This window comes from Cyrtonyx montezumae, unplaced genomic scaffold, assembly GCF_038088225.1.
Source record: "Cyrtonyx montezumae isolate F1298 unplaced genomic scaffold, pur_monq_1.0 scaffold_3, whole genome shotgun sequence".
Lineage (NCBI taxonomy): Eukaryota > Metazoa > Chordata > Aves > Galliformes > Odontophoridae > Cyrtonyx > Cyrtonyx montezumae.
In genome coordinates, this window is record NW_027072034.1 from 91,809,025 (window position 1) to 91,832,079 (window position 23,055).

General features: G+C 40.5%; 1 long non-coding RNA gene across 3 annotated transcripts in view; it reads right to left on the bottom strand.

The window, feature by feature from the left end:
* The window catches only part of LOC136052346 (uncharacterized), a 98,717-nt gene extending 78,415 nt beyond the window's left edge, over window positions 1-20,302 (bottom strand). Inside the window, exon 1 of one of the 3 annotated variants that reach the window (XR_010622542.1) lies at window positions 20,131-20,302. This is a non-coding gene — a long non-coding RNA (uncharacterized LOC136052346). Of the gene's footprint in view, window positions 1-12,244; window positions 12,348-13,183; window positions 13,501-20,130 lie in introns of those variants that run through there. The other 2 variants (XR_010622541.1, XR_010622543.1) reach the window with 2 other exon arrangements.
* Between the last annotated feature and the right edge of the window lie 2,753 nt (window positions 20,303-23,055).

The window sequence follows — 23,055 nt, forward strand, 5'->3', positions numbered from 1 at the left end:
ATTACAGAAAAATGCATGTGGGGATCCTTTAATTATTCTTACAACTTCTCTTAGAAGAAGATTCCCTTCTTATATGATGCAGCTGTAGAGGAACATCCACTGCTATTGGTAGCATGAAAGAGCAATCCTTTTCTTTTACCAAGGTCTGGTACCAATTACCACGGATTTAGAGGCACTACATAAAAGACAGTGCTGATTTGTTTCTAAATTTGTATCTTGATTAAACTGTCAGACTACAGCAAAAAAAGCAGAGTGTACCTGATGTTAAAATTCTACTACAATATATTATCCAAGAAGCATAGTACAATTTTAAAACACTCACAAATCCATAAATGGATCTATACTACATTTTATGCTTAAATTTTAAATTTTTGTCAAGCCAAATCAAATGCAATAGAAGCAGCATTTTATGTCTGAACTGTAAATTCAGCATGTTCCAAAAGGTTTTTAAAAATCAGCAATTTGGCCAAGAGAACAACAACTATGTTATTATTTTCAAAATGATTTTAAATATATTTTGGTACAAAAAAAAAAATTAAAAAAGGCAGAACCAATTTCTCAGGAACAAAGACATAAACCTCCATGGTGGATTTTTCAGCATTTATCTCAGTAAACAAAGAATTTGGTCTCACCCTGTTAAAGCTAAGTTATTTCCCCCGCAGTGGCTTCAATGATACTGAATATATTTTAGCTATCTAGAATTTCAACATCTAGGATTAGCACTGTAAACATGCATAGTGACTGTGGTCTAATGAAAGAAAAATGTCAACATAAACATGGTGAAGCAAAAGCAAGATCAGCCATGCAGAACTTCCAAAAAGTAGTTAGGAATTATACTGCTGTTATTAAAACAACTGTGATTAAAGTTTTAATAGTACTCCAAGCCATTCAGTATAATGCATATAGTACCCAAGAAGTAGCAATTCGTTTTCAGCTGTAACTGGTAGCCCTCGCTTTTCCAAAAGCCCCCATTTTCCCCCACTGCTCTCCTATGTCCTGACACGACTTTCTGACTTAATTGTACACAACAGCTGCATAAGAAAATAGCAGTTCTGCAGCAATTATTCAGCATGCACCCTTCCAGAGAGGGAATATATGACAAAGTACTACATCATGAAGATCAGGCGTATTTTTAGATCCTCAAAGTAGGGTAATTGATCCTCCCCTCTCCCCAGATTCAAATGTGGAACTTTGCCACAATGGGTTCTTTCCCACACAAATCAAGCCTTAGCTCTTTTGAATTGAAACAATATGGGATGATTATTGTGGGAAATTTTTTACTGTTACTGTAATTTAAAACTTTCTGTACCCAATTTTGCATTTTCTATAAATCAAAAACCCATTTCACTTAGGGCTACAATTAAACAGAGGAAATCAAAGACTAACTTCTAAGCAAGTCTTGCTATTAATCATAGGATGAACTAGTAGTACAACTACTTTTACTGCAGTTTCTTTCTGTCAGAGAACTACATTTTCATCTAAAGCCTGAACTCTATAGAAGAGACTGTGCCACAGATGAGAAAAATTAAAGGTATACTTAATGGTACAGTGCTGCTTGCTATTTAAGATGTAAGACAAAAAACAAAGCCCGCTGACTTCTGTAGTAAATCCCTCCCAGAAAAATTCAGCAAAACAGCCCTGAATCGCTCGTGACAATACAATCAATCAAGGTTATTCATGGAAAGCTCTCTCACCTTCTGACACAACAGAAGCTCGGTAAAAACTACAGCTCAAGCAATGTTTGCCCTAACACAGTGCTACTGGAGAGGTAACTACTTAAGAGTCTAATGCTGCAATTCACAGGGGTCATTGGGCCCTGGCACAGTCACATCTTTTATTTTGTATCTGAATTAATCTTTTCCCTCACCTTTTACAAGAATAATTCACAAGAATAATTGATTTTAACATCAATATTTAAATTTAAAATACGATATTCAAACACAAAATGCAGTAGAAAAATGAAACCATGTGGGATACATGAACTTATGCTTTTTTCAAACTTGGAGTCAAAAATCATATTTTATTTTTTTTTTAAAGAAAAGATCCAACCTAATTGCTGGACGAAATACAAACTCCTAAATCACTGACATGCACATTTCATCAAGCCTTCCTAAATCTTCTTCCTTTGTCTTTCAAAAAGTTTCCAACATCTTCATGGTTTTTGCATCTTCAGTGCCCAGATATTTCAGGGGATCATTTTAATGCCATAACATACACCACAAAGGAATTTGTCTAAGTCATTGCACTACCTGCAGTTGTACACTGACAGTAAGACTAAGAAATAATAGCAACTGAGTCACAAAATATGCACTCAAAATGAAGTCTGACTTCTAGTCAAACGCATTTTGTACTGTGCACATCCTGTGCTAAAGACAAACCTTGTCCTGAACGTGAGGTAAAACACAAAAATTCCCACGTTTTTAAATATAGAAATGGTTCTTACAAAAACAAAATGAAAAACTAGCAAAAACAACAAAATCCTTCCTGACACTGAATTGTTATTTGAGTATTGTGCTTCAGTAAAACACCAGTAAGAAAGTTGTCAACTCCTAGGAAAAAAAGTAAGCGATTGACTTAGCATAGAGCACTGACTGAAACACTGTTTTACGTTTACTTTCCTCCCAGCTAAGATTTCTAACATATTTGCAGATCCCTTTATCTCTGACAGTGAGCTCCAGAAGCAATCAACATCTCTGCTTCTCAAAAAGTGCATTCAAAACATGTCAGATGGTCTGTGATACTGCGAGTTCTCATGACTTCACTTCAGCTCATCATTTTGAGCACACCATACACCTAACCAAAGGGAAGCAGAACTTTTTCTAAGCACCAGGCAAAGGCAGGCACAGGCTGCAAGAGGAGTCGCACAACCCAGAACAGTTACAGCAGCCATAACACCCTTGCCTTCCAGTAATTTTGGGAAGACTGGATCAATGATGAAGAAAGAGTGGTAAAACCCCCAAAACCAAAAAGCTTAGAAATTTCACACAAAACAGTATGAATGAAGTAGAGCACTCACAGCAGATTACTAGGGAACCTCTCAGAAAACCCTGGATTTAGACCCCCTATATTTTGACCTTCTGCTCCAGAGAACTGTTTTTCACACAACTCTCACCAGTTGCAGATGGGAGAAGAGGAGAAGCAGTGGTAGGAGTCAGAGAGGACAAAGAAGCCATACAGTCTGGAAAATGTGGTGATAATTCTACTTATTAACTTTACCAGACTACCAGTGGATGCCGAAGTAAGTCCTATGCATACACACTGCACGTGCATACAGATTAGAAACACAGAAAGAAGAAAAGCATTTTTACAGCTCTAACTAAAGCAGAGTTGGTCTTCTGCAGTGATGGAAGCAACAGAGCTCAGGTCAGCTTGAAGTTCATCGTGGAACCAATGTGGCCTCCCTCTTTTGGTCTCCTTGTTGCTAGCTTCCCAACACTGCACTGCTTGCATGCCCAGGGCATGCTCTGTGTAGCTGAAGCCTGCTCACACTTGAGCAGGAAACAAAACACAGCACTGAGGAGAGGCTGCTGTAAAAATAAATAAAGAAAGAATAAAACCTAAACTCAACTGCATTCAGGCAGGAAGCAGTATAAAGAGAATAGCTTTCTTAGAGAAAATCAGCAAAAAAAAAAGTAAAATATCTGAGTGCCATTATTTTTTTTTTTAAAGTCCCCTCTCAGTTTGCTATCCTGCAGGGAGCACATAAAGCTTTATCATTTGTAAGGCTGTGTTTCCATGGTCCTTGTCCAATAGTTCTATTTTCTGTAAAGCTATTGGTTTCCTGTTTTTCTTTCTTTTTTTTTCCTTTAAAGTCAATGACCTAATTAATTTCCCCATACTATTTTAAGACATCCTAGACTTTAATTAATCATACAGCAGAATTCAAAACTGTAAGGGTAATAGCCAGGCAAATTCACCACACCTTCCTGTGAGCTACTCTGACCAGACAGGGACTTGGATGTGGGCTATTTCTACACAGATGCTGCCTGCGTTGCAATCTCTCCGATTAATCACAAATGGACAAAACACAGCGACTAACATGAAAGGTGGAGGCAAATGAAGGAAACACCACAGCAAGTAAGCAACGGCAGCACATAACCTTGCACTCTGGTACTGAACTGTGGGAGGCAGAAGAACCTCCTCCTGCAGCTCCAAGCGAAAGCCTCCACTCAAAGGAAGTGGAAGACTGGAACAGCAGCTGCAGCACAGACCAAGACACAAGATGTAGCCTTGTGCAAAGCAGTATTTAACCCCTCAGATTCTGTACACACTGCCTTTCAAAACAGTATACAACTCTCCCCTCCTCAGTCTGTTTATTCAGATCTCAACAGTTTCTCACAGAATAAATTTCACGCCTACCGTCCAAACTACCTCCAGCCTTCAAGCAGAAGGTACTCAGACAGGAGGAAGAAATTTGAGGTGGCTCCCACTGCTGCACCCAAGGCTGAGTGTAAAAGTATCTCCCAGCTTCTTACCATTCCTCCAGACAAGGGCAATGCAACTCACACATATCAAGGCCTGGTTTCTGACAGCAGCATATATAAGAGTCATATTTTACAAATAAAATGATATTATATTAAAAGGGTGACAGAGAAACTAGACAAACTCTTGGGCCCGCAACTTCTGATCATAAAGAGTTAATCCCATTGAAATCAGTGACACAAATTTACTCCTGCAGTCTTGCTCCCAGAGGCTACTCTGGGAGTAGCTCACAAAAGGACAGAGGAAAGCTGGACACTACCTGAAGCATTTTGAGTGGGACCTCAGCAACATGTTGGACTTGAACCAGCTATCTGCAGTGAGCTGAAATTCACTATGCAAAGAATGGCTTTCCTTTTCCTTTTTAAAACTGCCATTAGATGTAATACCAACAGGACAGTGATGAGTAGCCACTGATCACCTGAAATAAACGTTTCTCAAAAATATTCACACAGAGCTGTAACAAAGCCAGCAAGTGCACTGCCCAAGTAATTTTTCAATGCTAGTAGAATCATGAGACTTCTTACTTGTTCCTCCACTATTTGCAATTCTTAAACTAATATGCGCAGTTAAGACGTAGGCCTGAATGTTCATAGATGGATCTCCAAGAAAGCTTGCTAGTGGTTTTTCCTGTACCTTGAATTGATCTGTATTTTGGACTTGACGGTGTTTCAGGAGGAACATGCAGATGACATATGAAGCTAGAAAATTCAAGGACGTGATGCTCACTGCCTCAGTCCCTTCTCCCTGTTAACTTTGGAGCAGCACCACATCTGTGCGTGCCCTTTAACATATTCAGCTCAGCAGGAAACAGAAGTTAAAAGGCTTATAGCAATTATTTTGGCAAAAATGGAATTGCGTTTCTGTGTACAACCCCAGAACTTCACATAGCTGTAAGGCAGCCATATCCAGTCAACTGTAAAAGATGTATATATATTTTGGAAAGATAATTATGTTCACACTAAGTTTTTTCTAATTTGTTAAAACCAGTTGCAAGAGGTGAATTCCTCACAGTGTTAAAGCTGTTTTTCTTTCAAAATCCCAAGATGAGATAAAGTAGATCAACTGTGCTCACCTGACTTCTGTATTGGCCTGCTTTTCATACACCCACACTTCAGTCTGCTTTTCTCTCCAACATCAGCCCTTTCTCTGGGCACAGGAAAAAACTATAGTCCACCTTGTTCCCTACTGGCTACAACTGCAGCCAAATGCTGATCTTTATCCTCTTGCCTTCATCCACATATAACTCCTGGAAGCATTTTGGAACAAAAAAATCCAAACTCATGAAAGATAACACTTTTATCCTGTTAAGTACGACCCTCTGAGAGCATTCTGTATCATACAGAAGGACATAACTGCCACACTATACTGAATATTGTATATTCAACTTCACTTTTAGCTAGGCCAAATAGGATTGCGTCCATACAAAAACACGAGTCTCATAGGTTGAGCAGACATATACTGTAGAGCAGGTTATATTTTAAACGAAATAATTTTACAGAGATATTCCGAAGGCACCAAGGAGACAGTAGAAATAATTGTTTTAGTATCATTTAAAATGTAAATGTTATGCAATATGTAATTTAAATGTAAATCTGCACCTTAAACCTTCAATCCATCAATGTAAATCTCCAGTTAAGAAACAAAATTTCCATGTGATCATGTTAATTCCTCCTTCTATAATAATTAGAGAATGAGAAACGTATAACCTTCCATTAAAAAACTGCTAACTATCTTCATAACAGACTGAGTTGGAAAATTATTTAAAAACTGGTTACTAATAAAAGTAGATTCTAAAACGTAAATGGTTTATTCTTACACCCGAGCAACACAGAATCTGTGCATTCTGTACTGCATTAAAAACAAAAACAGGAATTCTGCTGTTGGAGGTCCATCATGGGTTTTACGTGCGTGCCCCTTGGGCCCCTCTCTTACAGAGTTCCTGTCCATTCTGGGATAACACAATCAACTCCTTTCCAGGCATCATGAAATTCATAAACCAATGCTGGAGCAGGGAGAATACCAATGCTGTGTCCCTTTAAACAGGGAAGTAAGATTTTGACACTCCTCTAGTTCAAACTAGACAAAGAAAGGAGGCAAAAATCTAACTGCAAATCTGTAAGGTCACACAACTTTGCGTTCCTTAAATGTACTCTAAGAGTCATTCAAGTTCAAGCTTCCTGCATCGGGTTTTTAAATCAGCGTTACTTCAATTTAAGAGTACAATCCAAAACACTCTGATATCTGTGGGACACTTTCCACTGACTCAGGACTGGACAGACTATTTCGTTTCCTATGGACAAATAAGACAATAAATCTCATGTGCCAAAATTAATAAAAATAATCATGTGGACTCTCTTTTAAAAAAAAGAACAAAAGAAAAAAAGAACCTGCCAACTAGAAAAATAAATATAAAAAGAATAAAAAAGGAAAAAAGGGAAGAATAAAGCATCTTATCAAAGAGTAAATTCCTTACAAAATAATGCTTTTTGGATATACAAATGTAGAAGTAAACACACTGAAGTTGTTCGTGGATAAGAAGCAAAACAAATACAAAGAACAAAATCTCTTTGATGCAATCACACAGCTCTCCTATCCTTTTGCACACTGAATTCCAACAAAAAGCAAGAGTAATTCCTAAAAGCCTGCCAATGCATTTAAAAGTCTATGTCAAAGCTCTGTGCTTCTCCTGAACTGAATCAATTAACTGTCTATCTAAAATACTGGAAATATTTGTAATTCTATGTTTATTGCATCTTGTCTACAGAAGCATTCATATTTTCATCTTTCAGACAGAACAACGTCCCTTCTATCACCCAGCCTACTGCAACTCTGTAATTCCACTGACTGAGCAGCCCATTAGAAAAATACAATGTGACTTGTATAAAAAAATCAGCATTAAGTGTATCACCTCTACAAAAATCCCAAACCGACACCACTCTCTGATGAATTAACTTAGAGGCGAAGCAGTCTGGCCTGCCACGACTGTAAATCACAAAATCACTACCATGTCTTTTTCTAAGCTACTCAAGTGTCACCGCCTGTCTCCCCCCCCCCCCCCACCCAGCCAGCATTAAAATACAGATTCAATAGTGCTGTTTCTTGTTTTCTACTTCTCTAGATCAACTGGATCCAGTGACTTTTTTTGATTTTGGAAATTGACTAAGACAAAGAAAAATAAAGAGGAAAAAAAAAGGCCCCTTTTGAATTTTTTTTTTTTCCAATTTGGCATTCTGAAAATATTTGTCTGCCGTTGCAAAAGCACGTGATCTCTTTTATTATTAAAATTGAAGACTCATTCTCCTACTGGAAATGCCCATTTACATCGACAAAAGAATTTCAGGAGCCAAATGAATGCTACTGTAAACATATCTGTATGCAGGTATCTGAATAAATGGGCAACATGCAGAGCATACATCACATTTAAAAGGTTATAAAATATCAGCCAGCAATTCAGACACAATTAATCAAGGGCTACAGAATATTATGGCCTTATTAATATTTAATAAAGGTATATTGGTTATTTTAATAATTTTATTTTTCCTTGGCTCATCTTCCTTCCCCTTTGCAAAATTTTCTATCAGCATCCATAGCAATTTACTCTCAATTTAATCTATTTGCATTTTAACAAGTTTGAGAAGAGCCAGTCACTTTGAAACTCCAGAGGGACTGGACAGGAGCTAAGTGCCTTCCTCGGCAGGTAAGAGCAGGACATGACCGTTGAAGTAAATATAAATTCATACATATAAAAATAAACAGGCAGAACATGCTACCTTAAAATCTATGGACTCCTTCAAAAAATTAAAAAAAAAAAAGACACCAAAAACTGCTCTAATTTAAATAAAGAATGCAGAAGATAATGCATCAAGTATGTACTTTACAGGCAAGCAACACTCACTTTTTTTCATTCATAAAGCACTGAATTGCTGTTCTCAGTGAAAAGAAGCTATTTGGAGACTCTCACTCCCCCCCCCCCCTTTTTATAAAAAGGGTAAAAATAAAAATAATTACGATTAGTGCTTTGATTTGGATTTTGGCACACTGCTGTTGGACAACAGTTACAAAGAGTTTTGAAAAGTTTTGTGGAAGATCCAGAAAACTGCTGCAATAGTCAAGTCTTCACTGCAAACTATTACATATATAGGCTTAATTCAAATCCAATGTGAAGTAAATGGAAAAACCCCACTACTGTCAGAGGTCTCTGGATCAGACCTTTTGTCTCTAGAGATACAGCATAGAATGTTTCAAATGCACGCAGGAGAGAAGAGCATACAACCACTAAACAACTGGTACTGCTAATCCTCTGTTAAAACAAGGCTGTTTTTACAAAGGGCAACTCAAAATGATGAGAACTTATATTTGGTGGTATACATTTTTAAAAGTCAAGCTGCAAAGTGGCTGATCCTGGGCATTTTACCTTGCATATACGCCTACAAATCAAGCATCACAAAGAAAATTATGTTTGATTTTGGAGATCCTAGGGCAAACTTTCATGAAAACCTGACAGTACCAGGATCACTAGGACATTTAATAACGTTCCATGTAATTGCAGGGATAACTGAGTACAAATTTTTTACAGCATTCTGAGGAAAATCACAGAGTGGTCTGCTTGCTAGCGTTAAGTCAAAGGCAAGATTCAGTAGTGACTTCCACGAAACGTACACACAATACATTAATGAATATCTGGGTAGAGAGAGATGGATCTGAAAAGCCATCAAACTTACATTCTCTGCTGCAGACCAAGCACGAAGTTAAATGCACAACAAGTGGAGATTTACATAGTCAGTACAGTTTACAGCAGTATAAACTAAGGACCTGCAGAAGTGCACATGCGCTTGAAAAAATCTGCCCCGCCATTTTATATCTACTGGGATCTCTCTCCTCGTGAATGTCTATTGTGCTGGCTACAGCCATTTCAACTTTTTGTCTTCTGGTTGCAATCATAAGTCTAGCTATCTGCACGCATGCCGAATATGTGAATATGTATCCTTGCAAAAATCAAATGCATTGTGCGACAACACGCTATATGAACACATATGTGGCTATGAAGAAACAAGTTTACAGTATATCTTAAGAAACAAAGACATGCAATCATTGTATTCCTATACTTATTGTATTTTCAGTCTGGTAGAGGCCTTATAAATCAAAATTAAATCTGCATCACAGAATTGCTTTGTTAAAGATGCGAGTCCCCTACAACCACCACCACTGCGGGGGGAGAAGGAGGGAGTGCTGATTACCTGCACCTGTTTCAAGCTGAGAGCAACTGATGCAGTTAGCAGGCAAAATGCCTAATTAGTGCGCATTTCCATGTTCTGGAAGGAAGGCATGGCGACAACAGGCCTGCCTGCACTGCAGTGCCATGTGGGGAGGCCCCAAGCTGGCGGCAGGTGAAGGCCCTGGCCTGCCAGAGGAGCACACCTCGTGTGGAGCTGGGCCTGGCCACAGGGATCCCACCTGCCTGCAAGGGGCTGCCGGGATGCTTTGGGGATGCGAATTACACACACACCTCCCAGAAGACCTCCAGGAGAAACCTTGATGCAATGAGGCTTCCCTTCCATTCCTCCTTTTTGTTTCTCCTTTGTAGTTACAAAGCTTCCATGAATAGTTGGCAGAGGCTGGGAAAAGGCAGTCATGTACCAACCACCCATACAAAACAGGAGCCAGCCTGATGTTACTGCCTAGCTTCAATGAAGGAAACAACTGAGGGCTGCCCCTACATCTCAAAGCATGAACTTCTGTTCTATGCCTTTCCCCTTTCTGCACACCACCTCCTTCTTTTCCATTCGCATTTGCCCACAATGAAACCTCCCTTAGCTCGATCCAAACCTTGCAGTCTTCAGCCGGGCAAAATTCCAATTTATTTCAAAAAGTTTAGCCCGGATAAGAACGCCACACACCCACTTTAGCATCTCCACACATCACAATCCATCTGTGTGTAAAACGCCGTGGGCTGTGCTCAATCCATGCACGCTGCCCTCACCCCTCCACGTAGCAGAGCTCTACGCAGCCCTGCATTGTGCTCACGGGCCTAGCAGACATCTCTCCTGCAATCCCTGCCCCAGCACCACCTGGTGAAAGCCACGGCTTCACTCAGGAGAGCTGGGAGCCTGAGAACATGACCTTCATTTACCAGAAGCACCTTACATCCCTTTCTGGAAAATAAAGACCCACTTGGAGGAAGGGGTGGGGGAGAAAGACAGTCTGGAGCAAAAGCAGTTTCCTCTATTAAGAGTGCATCTTAGATTACAATGTTCCACTAAATTATTATCTGAAAATATGCTAAAAACTCATCCTAGTCAATGATAAGAATATATTATTTTTTTTTTCATGAAGAAAAGTATTACCTGTGCTTTAAATTTTTCATTCCATACACCAAGTATTTTTTAGGAAACTATTTGGCAGTTCGACACAAAATGCTTTCAAATGTAAATGCTTTAGCTCACGTGAAAATTCCTGAAGGCATTCATCTGAGGAGCAGAACATTTCTATCAGCAATTATATTTCAAGTTCTAGACTAAAATAATTTCAAATTTAAAACCCAATCTAATGAACAGATTTTAATCATTCCTCTCCAATTAGCATGCACGTGACCTCTATGCACTGCTACATCCACATTCAGCACACTTGAAGAAGCCCTCTCTGTGAAACAAACCAGCAGTAAGTCAGTTCTGCCTTTTTTACTTCCACAGCGATCATTTCTAGCAAGCCACAACAGAGTAATGAACTCACACACCAGAAGCAATTTTATATTCCTTTAAGTGCCACTACTCAGCAACAAGACAGCCCCAGCAAGTGTTACAACCAAAGATAAAAATCCTCTTTAGATAAACAGCATCATCAGGGGCAATATAATAGAGCACTCTCAAATTCCACAGAGAAGATTGTTTAGGAGTTTGTAATTTTATAACAACTATTACAAGATAAAAATATTAACTAATATTTTATCTGCACTGTCCTGGGCAGCTACTACAAGCCTCTGAAAAGTACTTGGTCGAAATTAATTGTAGCTGAGCTATCACTGAGCCATACGTTCCTAAATTCCTTTCTTAATCTGCACAGTTCACCAAAACATTCCCTGCTTACTTTGAGTTTGATCAGCCAATAAATACTACTTTACTGCTTAAAGTTATGAGTTGTTTTTTTTCAGTTTACATTACCATAAAACAGCTCAAATGCAATGCCAATGCAGAGATGGTTTTGATACAATACTGGCAATGGCCTGAATTCAAAATTATTTCCGTGCAAGCCACTAGGCATTTTCTAGTTATTTTGTGGAGGGAAAAAAAAATAAAAAAAATATTGGATTTAGGTAAATGAATTTAAGTAAATAAATAAAATTAGAGGAGAAGATTCAAATATTTTACGTGAACATCCAGGTTTTCTCTGTGCAGAAGAAAGCATTTTGTTCTATAAATACATACGGAGGGACTAGATTTCACATAGAGGCTCTTTAAAATACACTTATTTCCAGATACTTTAGCTTGCACGTGCACTTAGCTACATAAAGCACAGAAAGAATTATAAGCTTTGCAGTTTCAGAGTAGTTACAAATCTGTAACCCTCTGCCAAATCATGCCTAATTCACAACATCTATAACTGTATGCTACTTAGATTTAGACATAAATGGCATTAGTCAAATATTCAAGTAATATACTTAGTACATTTCTTCATCAACACCCTAAAGTGCAAGTGAAAGAGCGGGACCAAGCGTGAGCATGTGCCCACACATACATGTGGAAGATAAAATGGAAAATACACTTACGGCACTTAGGGACCTTAGGAGGCTATCAAAAAAATCACTGCAAAAAGAGACGATACAAATGGCAACTATAAAGCGATCCCGAACAATCCCAGGTACTCGAAAAATTAAACAGGAACCCTGGAAATATTTCTGTCCAAATCCACGTCGTTAAGACAACCGGGATGTGTAACCGTAATGAGATACAATCACCGAAGATCATCTCACAGCTACCTCAAAAATGTGAGTTCAGGACGGGTATGCTGGTGCCCAGGCATACAAATGGCACAAAACCCCACGGACTCACTCCCAGGCGCATCGTGATTGCTCTGCACGCTGATGTCTAATAACGCCTGGGACACGCCGAAATATTAAATAGATATAAAAACTTGCACCGCCCAACTTTGTCGGTTTCTTTTCTTGAGCTTCTTTCTGTTTAAGAAATAAGGGAGGAGATTGCCATTGAAGGCAGCAGCTATTCTGCAATCAATGAAGGCAAGACTGGCACAAGTCCTGGAACATTTGCATTCAGAAATAAAAGCTGTGATCGACCTTTGTCTGCTAAGAAAACGAAGCCCGCTGCTTCTCGCCAGCCTGGCGAAGGGAGGGGCCGCTTCGCTGGGCAGGGAGAGTCCAACCTAAAACCCACCGGCGGTGGCAAGTATCGCCGCACCGCGTCCCTCGCGGCCAGCCCTGCCTGCAGGCGGGCAGGCAGGCGGGCTTCGACCTCTCCGCGCTGCCGACGGCCCCGCCGAGGCGCGATGCCCGCGCACTTTTCTTTCCCCAAGTTGCGTTCCCCGCTCGGCGGGGCTCGGCTTACCCCTGCGCGGGCTGCACACCGAGCTCGGGCGGCGGCGTCCCCGCCTCGCGGCTCGGCGGCCGCGGGAAGGGCGGGCGAGGGAGCGGCGAGCCGGCGGCCCCGCAAGTGCACGCAGGCCCGCGAGGAGGGAAGGCGGTCCTTACCTAGCGGGCGGCTGGCGGCTCCTCCGCACGCTCCCCCTGCCACAGCTGCTGCCAGCTCCCAGCGACAACAATGGGAGGCTGCGAGGGGTGGCATGGAGGGGAAGGGAAGGGAGAGGGGAGGGAGAGGGAAGGGGAGGAGAAAGAGAGAAGCATGTTAAGCTTGTCTGGTAGTTAACAAGTCTTGAATGAAGAATGTTAGCAAACAGACAAACAGCGTGTCTGATGCATGCTAATAGTCCTGGCTTCACCGCTGACACTATGAATAATTCAGTAAGAGGAGGGTGAAGGAAAAAAAAAAAGGAAAAAAAAAAGGAAAAAAAAAAGGAAAAAAAAGGCACCCTCCACCCTCCCTCACGCTTCCCAACGTCTGAAGAGAAGACGGGAATAAAAAGTATGCCACAACTTTCTCCTTCCGCCCAGCAGCAGCTCGGCAATACCCGGCGACGAGGCCGGCGAGGCGGGCGCGCTCCCGCCACGGCTCCTCCCGAGCCTCGCGGCTCCTATTTTTGCCGGCTATTAATTTCCCCCCCACACACACCCTCCCTTTTTACAGCCTATTCCACTCCTTTTGTCTGGGAGCTGGCACCTGTCCCAGAGGCAGCGTTTCGCTGCACATCCCTCTCCCCTCCGCCGCGGGGAGCAGACGGCCCCGCTCGCCGCACAGCCCCGCGGGGGTGGATTGGGGGGGGTGGGGTGGAGCGGAGCGGAGCCGCGCTTCGTGCGGCACACGGGTACCTACAGGCACCGGAACGGAGCAGCAGCGGAGGCACGCGGACGCGCCGAGCCGTGAGCTGCGCCGTGTGCCGGCGCTGGGCAAGGGGAGAAAGGGGGGGATGTGATAAATAAAAGCCCTCGTTCTCACAGCGTACGAACTAGCGAAGCTCGATTCATCGCCCGGCCAAAGAAATGAATTCCCTTAACCGAGGAAAAGGAGAAGAGAGGGAGAGAGAGAAAAGGATCAGCGGAGGGGAAAATAGTCGGGAGTTTTAACCTCGGTGCAGCGGTATACGTACAGCGCGGCCGAGCCAAGAAATGGAAAATTAAACAGTTAAATAAAGGAGGGAAAGAGAGAGAGAGAGAGAGGCGAAGAGGGGAGAAAGCAGCAGCGCCTATGTACGGCGTTTTTAAAAGTTCTGCTCTCGCAAAGGCCGTCTGAAGGGGAGGCCCTTGCAGCAGCAATGCGAGCGGCAGCAGCAGCCTCGTTCCACAGTCCGGCCTCCCCATCGCAGCGACCGCAGCGCAGGAGGCCGCGCTGGCCATGCGCGGGGCCGGGGCTGGCGGTGTGGGAGGGCGGCACCGCGGAAAGGACCCGGGACCCCACGGAGCGGCCGCGAGGAGAGGCGGCGGGGCCGCCTAATGGAGCTTTTAATTGGGGGCGGGGGGAGTGGGAGGGAAAGGAAGGTCCTACGGAAATATCTTCCGGGATTAGAACAAGGAGCGCTGGACTCCCGTCTGGATGCGGCCCTGTAGGAAAGCGCTGCGGGGACCGCGGAAAAAAAAAAAAAAAAAACGCTGCTAGAAGACCCACGGGGCTGAAAATGGGGATTGGGGAAAAACAAAAAAAAAAAGGAGGCGGTGTGTGTGACAAAAAAAGCTGGGTGATTCTGTTTTCTCATGCCCTCGCTCCTCCACCAGCTGCACAGCCAAGCGCAGGCTGCTTGGCCCTTATAACTATCTTGGCACCGAGTCAAAAGCTGATAAGCATTTGGGCGAGACAGCTCAACTGCTGTGCTGGAAGAAAAACAGCTGCCATGATTTCTGTTTGATTGAGAGCGCTTACACACACGCACAAAAAACACATCGGGCTGCAGAGACGGGCCACGAATGCCTGAGGATTCAGCTTCAGAGGATCAACGCGCGTTTCCTTAAAAAAAAAAAAAGTTTTATGCAGTCTTCCCTCCGTTCCTCCTCCCCTTTTTAAAGAAAATGTACTGCGTAGACTCGCTTCTCTCCTTCCCATCCCCCACCATAACCTCAAGCAAACTCGAGGAATTGTGCCAAAAGTCCCGTTGCTGGTTACCAAGTGCGTTTTTTTAAACGTCCCTTTGATACTTCTTCCCCTTGTGCTTGCCATGGAATATGCAAGTAAGATAATCTTTCCATTACTTACAAAAAGTAATTAAAAAAAAAAACTAGCAAACCTACTTTTTTTTCCTCTGAAGTGGCAGAAGAAGGGAGGCGAGGGGGAGAAGAATATTTTTTCTCTTTGCAGAGTCCAACATTTGGCTTTTTCCATTTGTGGCAGATCACTGTAACGCTATTGTAAAACAACTTCCTGCCCCTTTTGGCTCTGATTCCAGAAGCTGCTAGGCTAAGTTCATAGCACAAAGTTTTTTTCCCCCTTGTCGAAGAAGAAAGACAAAAAAAATTCCTGCAAATTGTTTTCCTCCTTCTCCGGCTAATGGACTCACAAGGTGAATTCATTGCAGCTCTGTAAGAATGTCACACAAGAGACAGCGCTATCCCAGCTGGATAATTCATGAGCTGAAAGGTGGGGGCTTTATAACTATACGTCTGTCTGTGTCTCTGTGTGTCTGTGCATTTTAATTCTGTAACTTGCGAGCCTTAATACAGGTGGAAATGAGCTAACCTGCTTCATCTGCTGTACTAATTTGTCTATCATAGCACAGATCACCAGGTTAGCACATACACCCTCCTGCTTTCCAATTGCTCCTGCATTCCGAGGTGACCTGCCGAACCCTCCCTCCCTTCCTCTAGATGCTGGGTCCTAGGAAAATGCCCACCGAGGACTGCTAAACCCTCTCTGCTAGGAACGAGATGTAGCAGCCTGTGATGCGAGCCAAAAGGGAGAAAAGAAGGCCTCCACAACTTGCTCTCTCACGATCTCCCTCTCCCTCTGTTTCTCTCATAGCAACAGCATTTCTTGGTACGCCTGCTTTGGCATACATCAGCATTTCTACCCGTCCAAGTGTCCTTTTGCGTCACATCTCGCCATTTCACTCAGCCAATGAGATCTCCTGGTTGCAGTAAAAATATATATACTTTTTCTGTTATTGGTATATTCAAATTTTTTTAAGTGTTTTCCTAACAAAAAGTGTTGTCGAGCATTTGGTTTGCCCTTCGTTTAAAAAAAAAAAAAAAAAAAAGACTTCAGGGATTGTACCTCATGAAGTCTTCTTTATGGAAAAGGTGTTGCCATCAGAAAAAAAGGAAAAAGAGATTACACGACTACTTAAGAAAAGTTGTAGTCGTCTCTCTGATTTAATATTTATTTTGTTTATGCTCTCATTGCTCCCCTGATGTTCTTCTGAAGCAGCTAGACAGTTTCAGCTAAGTGGCAAAGTCAATACCATGCCATTTCTAACACTTAAAAAAAATATTCCTGGGGAAAAAAGATACTGATGTCTTATCCCTTTCTATATTGATAGTGAGATGATAGAAAAAGTGAGATGGAAAAACAGTAGATGTGCATTCCTATTCCTTGCAACTCACAGATCGTCTACCCCACTCTCCGCTGCCCCCCCCCCCCCCCCCCCCCGCCCTTTGTGGCTGCTCTGAAACCTAATGCTTTGAAATGAAGTTTCTGCAAAAAAATAGCCGAGGTCTTCACAGCTACAGACTTTTTTTATTATTATTTTTTTATTATTTTTAAGAATGCATTTCCCTCTTACATAAACTCACTGTCTTCTAAAAATATATAGCATTTAAGTTATCTGCCGTGGTAATGACAGTGACAGACTTACAGTAAGCTTGTAACGCAGCCATCCCAGGAGCTGCATGCACTCTGCCTGATACCGCTGCAAAAAGCAGGAATTACAAGGAGCAGCGTGTCCTGCCTTTAGCAGGACATGCTTTCCCCCCATACATTATGAAGTATATTAAAATCCATCTCATTGTTTTCAGACGTGACATTCCAGACACAACGCAGTAAATGTGATTACATCTGCTCTATTAAAATGCACAGTATTAGCTAAGGCTAGAAAGCACAGGGCGGCATGTGGGTCTCAGAACAGCTAGCTGAGCCCTTCAGTGTACAGCAGTGACTTATTTAGGGAACCTCTGCTGCACATTTTTATCCAGCCTCAAATCTCACGAAAATGCTCACCACTGGCATTCTGAGGAGAATAAACAGTTCCTTTGTAAGCCAGATACATGTTTTATGGTCTACCCTTACCAGTTTATATATTTTTTTTAATAGTGTGAAACCACAAAATGTTTTTAATATTTATTTTTAGGGAATTACAGTAAAAACATACTAGAGATTATCAGGATGTATCTGACAAGAAATTTAAACAGCAACTATCCCACTAAGTTTTATGTTGGTAAAATCGTACCTAGGAATTCTGGACTTTTCTTCTAGTAACTTTGGTGTCTGCTGTGCATGGGCTGGAGATGTGTATTCGTAAATCAGGAGTGCTTAGAAAGTAAAAGTTAAGCGTAACTTGTGGAGTTCAGACTTAGCAACAGACTGCCATAGTATCCTGCGAAAACTCTTATCATTTTTATTTAACAATAATGATGTCTGTGATAGTATTTGTTTTTAACAGACATGCACAGATGAGAAATGTTAAGGGATTATAAGTGATTGTGCATTCAACAACTTTTGATGCCAGTGTAGTATCAAAGACCACTGTTGCAGGAAGAGATCAGACTCACATATACGAATAGTTTAGCTGGCAGCATTTTACTTGCATTTAATAGGATCTCCCAATGACTTCTTGCCCTTCCTCTGAGACACTATTTTCTGGTCCTCATTATTGTATCTTTATATAAAAATACAGATCTTCTTGTCCTTTGCTCTTTATACCTATCCCTTTCTTTCTCTAATTTTTATTGATAAAAACGTAAAGACAGCTGAGTTTCATCTCTGTTTCTGCCTGTCTTGTAACTGGGATAACTGCTGCACTTCGAGGGTTAAAAGTGCATCTCATTTACACAACGGTGGCTCAGACTCGCTCACTGTATATTATCCTTCTTCAAGGAGATACACAAATACATCGTATCTGTCACCATAGCTGTAAAGTAAGATGGCAAGTCATGTAACTTAACGTTGCTGCTGTACTAAAAAATAAGGATTCAGGAAAACAATTAAGGGAAGTCTTAACTTGCAAGCTTCACTTAAGAGAAATGGAATTCCAAAAAAGGAAGCAGAGGAATTATTTTAACACTCATTATCCCTGCATAATTTGAAATCATGTAAATTTTGAAACAGCCGTAGTTTCAAACTGAAGTTTGTTTAAGCTACTACATAATTTTATAACACTTTTCTTTCCCCTTATCACAAATTCTGTCTATTGGAAACCCATTTACACATACTTCTCTAATGCGTTGATTTGTTTTCTTTCATTTGAACTTGGAGTGGTATCTCTTCTACTCTCCTCTACATTTTATGCAGTATCAAAAGAGCAGACATCAAAACATTTCTATACAGATTTGAGATATTTTCTTTCTAAATAACATAGATAATTTTCAGTATTGGAGGGTTTCTGACCTAACAACCTCCAGAAATGTTTCACAAAATACAAACAGGTACATGTTTTTTAGAAAAATAATCCAATCGAATTTATTAAACTTCTAAGATAAAGGTACCCATAAGAGTGACAATTCCTATTTTTGAATTTTTATTTATCATATCTAAAAAATAATCCCAGTATATGTTATACAAAGCATTGCCAGGAATATCTATACTTAACATTTGGAGAGATTTTTCTTTTAAGAACCCTTTCCAGGGACAAAAAATGTCTTTTAAAGAATAAAAATAAAAGCAAAGCAGTTTGCCCTTTGTTTCCTGATGGGATTGAAGATGCTCTGTGGGATTATAGCTAGTGTACTTCATTGAATAACTCACACTAATTCCAGAGGATCAGTGGCAAAGTAACTCAGAGGAGAGAAAACATTCAAAATACCAAATGCAGACAGTTTTGATGTAAGTGATGTAAAGATGATGTAAATTGTAAAGGCACAGCTGAGCAAGAATGCATTTCCAGCATCCATCCCTAACAGCATAATGAAGCATTTTGCAAATACGTTTCCCTCAGTACACTGTATACGAATGGTAATGTTTTACAGCAAACTTGGCATTAAAGTGGTACCAACACAAATGAAACTCTGGCAGTAGGACAAGCTTTTTGGTTTTTAATATTTTTTTTTCTCCCAAAGGAAGGAAGTATCAAACAGTGCATGACATTAGCAGTTTTTTTAAGGGTGTTACCAACACAATTTTGTTTATCGTGCAACTTTTTTTTAGCTATACAGAGCCGTATGCTCAAAGCTGATGATATTAATATTTTGCTTGTATGCCATTCCTACTGATGAAAATTTACATCTCAAACAACAAATCAAAACCCAAGATAAGATTTTATTTACAAGCTTCTCCTTATTTATCATAAATATGCTATAAAGTTCCTGGAGGCGAATGTAACTGCAGTATATATTTGTGAAGGAGATGCAGGCTGGAAGCTAGGCAGCAGCAAGTCATGTCAGATAAGGAGAAAGCTCCTCAGCTGTAAAACTTCGCAATTTTGTTTTATTGATGGTGCAACTAAACTTTAAACCACATCCAGTTTACCCAGGCATACTACTTGATGCTCTGGCAGACTGCAGTCCATTCCTCACGCAGAGCTCAGACAATGCAGCTCCACACTGCTGATCACTCTCTCCTACGATTTTGGGAGCACACGTCATATCGACCCCCCACCAGTGCCCCAGCTTCGCTGCCCCGTGCTGCTTGCAGCTCCATAAGTGCGGGTGCCTCCCAGCCTGGTCCTGATCCTCTCGCTGCTGCCCAGGGACTCACAGCCCCAGCGTCACCTCGTGACAGCAGGCAGCCAGCTCAGGTCTCAAATGGCCACCACATTGGTAATTCCAGCAGAAAAAAAAGTCAGATTTTTCCTCTAGGTACACTCAGGAAAAAGAGATGGCACTTATCCCAGGAGATGCCAATTTCTCATGCACTGTGTAATCTTAGAAACATTAAAAAGACTTACCATCCACTATTCCTGCACCTTCAACAGTGACTGACAACTCCAGTTCTTGAAGTACAAGTGCTCTGCTCCAGCACTACTTTTCTTCTGATTTCACTAGGAACACAGAGTTACAACAAGCTATTGGATTTTAAAACACACCCCTGTTTATTTAAATGGGCAGGTCTGCTTAAAATTGCATGCCCCGAAGAAATAGCTACTAGGGGGGAAAGGGGGGGGGGGCAGCGAGAGAAATAAAAAATATGTAGGTATAAAAGAAAGTAAATATCACTTTGTAAAAAATGTATAAAAATGTTAATTTGTAGAGAATATTAACCCGCAAAAAAAAAAAAAAAGCAGGTACACATACTGAAATCTGCAATGAAAACCTGAAATTTCTTATCTTGTGCACAAAACAAGGCATTAAAATACCTTCATATCACAAATTACTCATAGGCTTTTCAAACTAGGCAAGAGTTGTCGAGTGACCAAGATTTGCATTAAGAAGCTCTGTTTTTTATCTGTTTTATGATGGAGTGCTACAAAGTAAATTGTAGTGGGAACAAAAATAACATAAAGAAATTGCTTAGAGGATTTTTGCAGTACAATATTAGTCAGGTGACAAATGTGCACACACTGAAGAAAAGAAAAAGGGTTGTCCTTTGTGATAACACATTCATAGCACAGTTGCAATTATTTAGTATACATGAAGATACTTAACCCAAACTGGTTGCAGATAGTGAATTCATAGGTACTTTATCCATCTATGAGATGAATGTTTGTATCAGAGCTATTTTATATAGCCAACTTTAGTTTTACAGTTCAATTAAACATTTCTCTTTAACCTTTTACAAATAAGATATATAATGAATCATGTGCATCTTAGATTCATCTGCCTAGCTTGGCTATCTGAAGTCTCAGAGTGTAATGGAGTGTACTGGCATTTAAATCCCTCTTTTTGGAATAAAAAAAGCCCTCTTAACATGGACAATATTAACTCATAATTATTATTATTACCATAAAATACAATATCAATGGTATAAAAACTCTATTAATGTATTTATCTGTACAGATAATACAGGCTTTATGTTATTTACATTAATTGCAAGTATAGATTACAGTTGAGGAAAAAAATAACACCACCTACAATTCAATACTTTATAAAATTTGTATTCTGTGAAATGTCTTCCTGGGAATCATTTCTCCCCCATGTCATGTTACACTTACCAAAGCTGTCATGCTTGTATTCATTACCAAGCTTCCTACATTTTGAAAGGATGCCTACATTTATGTATTCGGCTTTAACAGTATTCTGCTATTTTTCAGCTTTGGTAAACAAAATGTCACACATACATGTGATTCTGTATTTCCTTTGTCTAGAAACTTTATTCCCATACACAGATATAGTTAAGCATTCTGCTTGTATATTTATACACACACATGCACGCTTTGTATTTGACAAAACTGACAGAATAGATATCAAGGATTTTAGAAAATGCGAATGGATCGCTGTCCCATTCTCAAGGACGCTCTGTGGACAATGCACTGTATTATGAGATGTGCACTGGGGAAGTCCAAGTGAACTCCACCACCACCAGCTGCAGCAGTGCAGTTTTGGCTGCGGAGCTCACAGGCAGTCGGAGCAGCAAGGCCTCGGTTCAGAACGGCACCTCTGAATCGAACCATTTATGATTGTATGGAAAGAAGAGCCCTTTACATTCTATTACCTTGGCCTTGGATATAATGCAAAGTATTTTTTGAAGAAGAGCGTGTCACTTCAGTACTGAAAGGAAGAAGTCTTTATAAATCTCACATTTTTACTTTTTGAAAGATTAATCAGCATCCATACTGACTAAATGCATTCCAAAATTTCATACTCGTTATTTTAATGAAGCTTACTGTAGCATGACAAAGCCACTGTAAACATTCTTAAGAGCAAAATATTCACTGGGGTTTTTCTGTGCTCTCTACACAAAAAGTACAGCGTGAATGATAACAGTAGCATCACCAAAAAAAATTAAAAATCATGAAAAACAACTGAGATATTCTTAATGAACTATTTTGTAAGTTGTTTAAAAACACTTCCTTTTCAGAATGCTGAAAATTCCCAGGGGATATCAGTGATGAATCCACGGAAACTTCAAGTTTCACACTTAACCATTTTCTGCCAGGGCATTTTACTGTACATTTTAGACAGATGATAAAAGCAGTGAAATCTTACAAGGTTAACTCTTAAGTAGACTCTCGGAGCATATCATCACTACACTGCATGCAAATGCCACACAATGATTTTTTTGTGGTTCACCATAAAAATTCAAGAAAACTGTACAGAGCTTTTTCTAGTGCAACGAGTAACTTAATAAGAAAATCATAGAGGGAGAAAAAAGAAAAGACAGTGACACCTTTTGTCTCCTGGCAACAAGACGGCGAGACTCTCCCTGACTCTATTAGAAATATATCTGCTTTTCAAAAACTTTTTAAGCCAGATAACAAAATCAGAAAGCCTAAATTGCTTCCATTCAGCAATAAGAAAAGGAAACAATTTTCTCTTCTCCAACATTATACTAAAGAAGTGACATATACTCAGCTTTCCAGCGTGTATGCGCACACACGCGTGCTGCGTGTAACATGGCAGACCATACACATAATATGAATGCATGAGTACAGTCCAGTAAGCATGAATACTATGAGAGAAAGACTACACATTAATATTTGGTTTAGATAACATTGCACAATATAAATCACATGAATAACTCAGCCTGAAGATGACTAGTAAAGGGTTACTTTTGAATAACAGGAAAATCTTGGAAGATACGGTTTAGGACATTTTTTTTCTAGTTATACAAATAAACATGGCATTTAGAGAATGTTATAAAATATCTAACTATACAGAAAATTTGGTGCTGCATCAACAGTAATTCTATCCCTTCAACACTATCATAACTCATC